The sequence below is a fragment of the Agelaius tricolor genome, unplaced genomic scaffold (assembly GCF_023055355.1).
Source record: "Agelaius tricolor isolate 1412-34295 unplaced genomic scaffold, bAgeTri1.0.p SCAF_1, whole genome shotgun sequence".
In the NCBI taxonomy this organism is placed as follows: Eukaryota; Metazoa; Chordata; class Aves; order Passeriformes; family Icteridae; genus Agelaius; species Agelaius tricolor.
Window position 1 is genome coordinate 49240963 of NW_027269261.1, and position 6000 is coordinate 49246962.

Genomic DNA, 6000 nt, shown 5'->3' on the forward strand with positions numbered 1-6000 from the left:
CGAGCGGCGCGGGGGGCTGGGGACGGTCCCGAGGAAGGCGACGCTCCGAAGGGAGCCGCCGTCCTGCTGCGGGTCCGCACCCGCGGGCGAGCAGAGCCGCCCGGAGCCGGCTCCCACGGGCAGCCCCGCAGCCCCCGGGCCATCTGCCCGCCCTGCCTGCCCCGCGGGCCGGCCCGCGGCCGAGCCCCGCGCTCCGCTCGGAGGGTCACCCCTGAGACGTACCTGGCCGGGCGAGGCAGCGGCTCCCTGCCTGCTGGGAGCGGGCATTGGCGGCTCTCCGGCCGCCCCGAGCTGGCGCGCTGGCGGCGGGGCGACGGCTGTGGGCTGGGCGCGGGTGCCCTCTGTCTTCAGCACCGCTCCACCGCAAGGAAAAAAACAGGTCATCCCGGGCTCATCCATTATCTCATACAGAAGGTTCAGTCATTTTCTCCCCGTCCTTAATTTTTTCGGCTATTGTCTTGTAAACGAGTAAGAAAACATCACCCGGAGCTGCGGCTGTAGGGGAGGCGTTGGCTTTCACCTCCCGTGGCTCTTAATTCATTATCTCCCTGCCTCAATTAGCAAGAACGAGTGTTAAAGCAAGAGGCTGCTGCTAGAAGGGGACCCAGACCACGCTCGGGAGACCTGAGACAATGAAATGTGCTGTTCGGCCTCACGGGCAGGGCTTCGCTATTTAAATAAATATTTATATTTGGGAAAAAAAAAAAAAACAAAAAAAACAAACCAGAAAAAATACACTGCAACAAGGTAAATCACCTGTAAAGATAGAGGCATAAAAGGCATTGAGATTGCAGTTTTCAGGTCAAGATGAACCTAAATGAAGCACGTGAGAGGCATGCCAGATTAAAATAATACCAGATTGAATAATCATAATTCAGACGACCTGCTTGCATCCCTAACACAGGTCTCGGGTGTTTTACTTGACTGTATGAAAGTTAAAGTTAGATTACCTCCCCGCTGGGAACTCTATAGATATTTGCCCTACTTTTGAAAGAAAGAGGCAAGGACAAACATTTAACTATTGCTCATTCAGAGATGGGTTTGCAGTGAGTGCTGCCTCAGGGGTGTCTTCTCCTTGTGTCAATATCTGAGCTGATTTTATTGTCACACAGCTAGTTATCTGCACTGTGTTTATCCACAAGCTGTGTTTATTATGGAGGACCCAGCCCAGGGGGTTGCTGGTGCCCTCTTTCCCTGCAGGTGATGTTTCCCAAGTATCAGGGTCAGAAGGGCTGCCTGTCCTCTGCCTGTGGGCATGAAGCTTCCCCAAGGCCAGCCTAGGGCAGTTCTGCCAGGGCCAGATCTGGAGAGACATTCAGATGTGCACAAAAGGGGGAACAAATTCCCTTTCACCCATGTTTTAATGATTAAACTTTAGTTTCTGCCCTTGACACAACTAGCCTGCAGCACACCAACAAATTATTCCAATGGTTAATTTTGGGTTGCTTCTCTGGCTTTGGCAAGGGAAGCATTTGCAAATGCTCCCACTGGTTCTTTCTGACATACAGCACCCTGTAGCCTTCATCCCCTGTAACCTGGCACTCAGAAAGACAGCAGGTCTTTATGCTGAGGCTTGTGCAGAGCTGTCACACAGAGCTGTTTTCCCTCAGTGATGGTCTGAGTTTTGCTGAGACTGGAAAGCAGGTCACTGGGTCCTGGTGCCCAGCCATGGCTGCAAATGCTGCCTCTCCCACCCCTGCAGCAGCAGGTGGGAGTAGGTGGAAATGGGCAGAAGTCTGGGGCTCATATGAAGACATCTGGGATATTTTTAGGAAAGGCCAGGGAAAGACAGCTCTGGAATTGCAGTGGCTTTGATCTCCCCTTCCCTAATGGGGAAAGCAAAGGTTTTGCCCAAGGGGAAGTAGCCGTGGGTGGCCACCAGCACTGCTGTCTTTGTCCTACAAAGAGTCATCCCACTGCCTTTTGTCCCTGACTCCTATACCTCCTGATCCTGCTGTGTACCACAGATCCCCTCAGAAAGAGCCCATGTCCCCAGTCTACCACCTTCACAAATTTCTTAACAGATGGTCCCTTTATCATCTGGTAACCATCCTTGAGGCACTACATGGGACTGCATTTTTTGCAGAGATATGAGCTGCCATCAAGAAGGGAATCAGGACAAAACCAGAGCAAGGCTGGAGCTGTCTTGTAAGCAGCAATTCCTTTCCAAGGGAAATTGCCTGCTGTTGAATATTTTTTCTCTGTGAAATGAAGGACAAGTGAATAATTTTCATGTTCCCGTGTTACACAATTTAAAAATCACTTGGAGGTTGATTGAAATATTCTGTTTTGATGGCATCCAAAGTGTTTTGTTCTGTTTTCTTTTGAAACATTTTATACAATGCAGAACAGTTTTTTACTTCAGATAAAATCAATCATTAACATAAAATGGATGTTCCAATATTTCTTCCAAAAAAAATTTCTTTTTTTCTGCGCCTATTTCATCAGAATTATCTCTTTTAACAGAAAATGTTCTACGGGAAAAGTTCTGTACAGCTCTTATGAGACAGGCCAGTGTATTGTAGAAAATGGTTTGAAAGGAGGTTTGTTTGGAGTAGCAATGGCTGAATCCTGGAAACCTGCTTTGTTGAAATCCCACTTTTGGTTTCCCTAACAGGGCTACTCCCTCCTCTACTTCCTACCAAGAGAAACAAGCCAGATTGACTGCGTAGCTGTACAGACCCTCCAACTAAATTATTGGGGAGATTTAAAGCTATTCTGCAAGGATCAATGCTGCTAAAGTTATACATTTTATTCTGCCTTGGAAACAAGCAGAAAGCTCATGTGTTTCTGTCTGAAATAAATTGAAACATGTATATATATCAGCTATCTGATAAATTGTCTCCAGTCCTTTTTATTCTGCTCACTTACCTGCTTTCTTTTCATGATTTAGAAATGTCACCTGCTATATACAAACAGTGTGCATGCAAAACATGCATAGGTAGCCCACTGCTGTAGATACTGAATTGTTTGTTTGTGACCAAAGATTTGGAATAATCATCTAGCAGGCTTGTTCAGATAAAACAGGGATTTAATCTTACTAATATATTTGTTATTTTTTGAATTTTCTCCTTTTCTCTTAGCAAAGTAAATATTTCTCATAGGTTTTTGTTTAAAACATGTGCCAGCTACAGCATTGGTTTTTACCTCCTTTCTTGTATTTAGGCTTTCAAGTTGCCCTATCTGTAATAAATAAAGCAACAGCATTTTTAAGTTTTGATTGCTTACACTTATCTGCTGCAACAGCTAAGAAATGAACATAAATGGATCGATGTCCATATATACGGAGCTTTGTAAAGGTCTGATTGCTCAGCTGTTCCTGTACTAGTAGATTCATTAAAATTAAATAGGATTAACCCATGAAATTTAGGACTCACTTCTGAAATACTTAGAAATTCACAATAGCTTCTACACAAACCTATGACTGTATGGGCTTACTCTCCATTTCCTTTTTTTTTTTTTTTTCTTTTGGGACGGGAATAGACACCCATTGAAACCCAAGGATTCCCAGAAATTTGAAAGTTAACATTGGTAGTCATCCAACACCCTCTTGCCCACTGTCTCAAGTCACACTACTGTCAGCATATTTTACAGATTTAGGTTATTTTACATCCTTTACAAAAGTTCCTCCACTGGGGCTTTCTCAGGAGGAAAGTGTCTGTCTGGTTATGATTTCAGATGTCTTTCAAACAAATGTGAGATCCAAATCAGTGCAAAATTCAGTATTCAGAGATGTCTTGTAAATTTTTTACACTGTCTGAGGATTATAGACTCCATGAAGTGATAAATAGAGCAGATTTATTCAGACATTCAGCAGTTTTCATCTCTGGCTAGCAGAGCTAGTTAATAAGCTACAAGTAATTCTTTCTATATTTAAAAATAAGTAACTGATTGCTTTTATAACTCAATATTAAAAAACTTTCAGCAGCAGTGCTTCATGCCGGCTGCTAAGGAGAGAGACTGGAAGAACGTGGTCCAGAAAACAAAGGGCCTGATCTTTCCTGTGCAGAAATTCACCTCACAAAGGGTTCCCTTGCCACAAGCCTTGCCTTCCAAGCAGTGGCCTGCGATAGTCAAAGGCAGCTGGTTTCCATTCCTTGCAGAGAGGGCACATCTCAAATCTTGAAGGTTTCTTGGGCATTTGCTCTTGTGAAACCCAAAGACAAATTTTGGTGTCATGGCAATGGGGATGCTCCCAAATAGTGAATAAGAAGTCAGCTGAATGTCTCCTTTGCTAAACAATGTGACTGTTTAGTCCCGGATAATGTTTGAAATCATTCCTGTATTTATTTTCTATCTGCAAAAATGTACTTAGGGTGCCCCCTAGGCCAAAATGCTCCACAATGTTTACAACATCCACTTACATCAATTCTATCCAGTTAGATTAATTTTGATAAAACTCCATTGCCATGAAATCCCCTGATTTCCCTGAAATTCCCCCCTGAGAAACAACATGAGTAAATAGATAAATTTCTGCCGGGACTTGTATTCCAACAAGCTTACGCTACACCAGGCCAAAAAGAAAAGTGCATTTCAAAGTCAAAGGTCCACAGTTCCTGAGCATGAGACTGTCCATTTAAAATCCACAGACTTCTAATTTAATTTGGAAATGTCAGTCTGAATCATTCTGGCTGAACTCACCAGGCAGGGACTTATATAAGTGTGAAGGGAGAGACAGTACCTTGGATATATGGGATTTAATACAAATTAACGAGACAGGTCTACTTAATTAGATTGTAACTAACAGGACAAGTAATTTAACAAGAAGTCACCATCCCTTATGGAGACAGATTTGGTACTCTGTGGGAAATATGGCAGCTGAAGCATCCGCTAGCCAACTTTTCCAGTGATTTTCAAGGACAGCTCCTTGTAAAGCCATCTGCAGGAATTCAGTCTGGTACCAGTGAAAACTGGTAACACCTACACATGGAAAGGAAGTCCTTGCTGTGTGGATGAGGGAAAGGTGTTTCTGCTCTCTCCTGCCATCTCAGCTTTCAGGCTGCAGCCGAGGGTAAGAAAGACCTTATGCTGCAGATTGCAGTCACAAATGGCACCAGTGACTTGTGAAGATGGAAAGTTTACTCCAGCTGTACAATATAACAACACAGCTCTGCACTGCTCTGAGACAAACTGCAACCAGCTAGTAATTTCTGAAATTTTCCCCATGACTACAGTAAGCACTGAAGAAAACAGCTTTGTGTTTACTGGCTGTTGTGCCCTTCATTTCTCCACACAGAACCCTTATGAACATTCTGTAAAACAGAAAGAAGGAAAAAAATACTAAAAATCACAAATATCAGAGATGGAAAAGGCTAGCAGTCTTTTCAAAGTGAGAATCTTTTACACGTGACTAAATAATCAGGGGAAGTTTTAGAAATATCAGTTTAGCTACAATGTGTGATAAATACCTGACATACTTCAAAGAACCTTTCCAGTGCTTTAAAAAAATTTAGAAGAGGAAAAAGAGTGCAAATTAACATGTTGAATACCTCTGAATGTTAATTTTTCCGTTTGCAGTCTGTTGCTGTTTATGCAACAGTGTATACAGGATACTTTATCAGCTTCCCTAAATACCGATTTTTAAAGTCTGTAAAAGCAAATAAAATAAGGAGGGATGGAATACCTTAAAGATTAGTAGGATTTTTTGGTGACCTTTAACTGAAATGATCTCATTTTCTGCACTGCACCTCCTTTATGCATTTGCAATTGTTCAGGATGCATGGAAAGGATGCCTAAAATCACTGCCAGCAGACTGGTCAGCTTTATTCACTTTTTTCTTGCTATACCTGGTTGTAAATGAACACAGAGATGTCAGCTGGGGGAACTTCCAGCCTATTGTTCTAGTTTCACAATCATTATTTTCATTATTTTTCTAAATGCATGCAATGTGACAGAATGGCACATCACTGTGTAGTAACTCAATAAAATAACGTAAATCCGTGCTCGTTTTAGCTGGGATAGAGTTAATTTTCTTTGCAGTAGCTGATGCAGGGCTGTGGC

General features: G+C 43.0%; 1 protein-coding gene across 4 annotated transcripts in view; it reads right to left on the minus strand.

The window, feature by feature from the left end:
- Positions 1-814, minus strand: part of GRM1 (glutamate metabotropic receptor 1) — a 187213-nt gene extending 186399 nt beyond the window's left edge. For 2 of the 4 annotated variants that reach the window (XM_071433199.1, XM_071433206.1), the window contains exon 1: positions 223-814. The gene's annotated coding sequence lies outside the window, so the exon portion shown is untranslated. The remainder of the gene's footprint in view (positions 1-222) is intronic. The other 2 variants (XM_071433171.1, XM_071433214.1) reach the window with 2 other exon arrangements.
- Between the last annotated feature and the right edge of the window lie 5186 nt (positions 815-6000).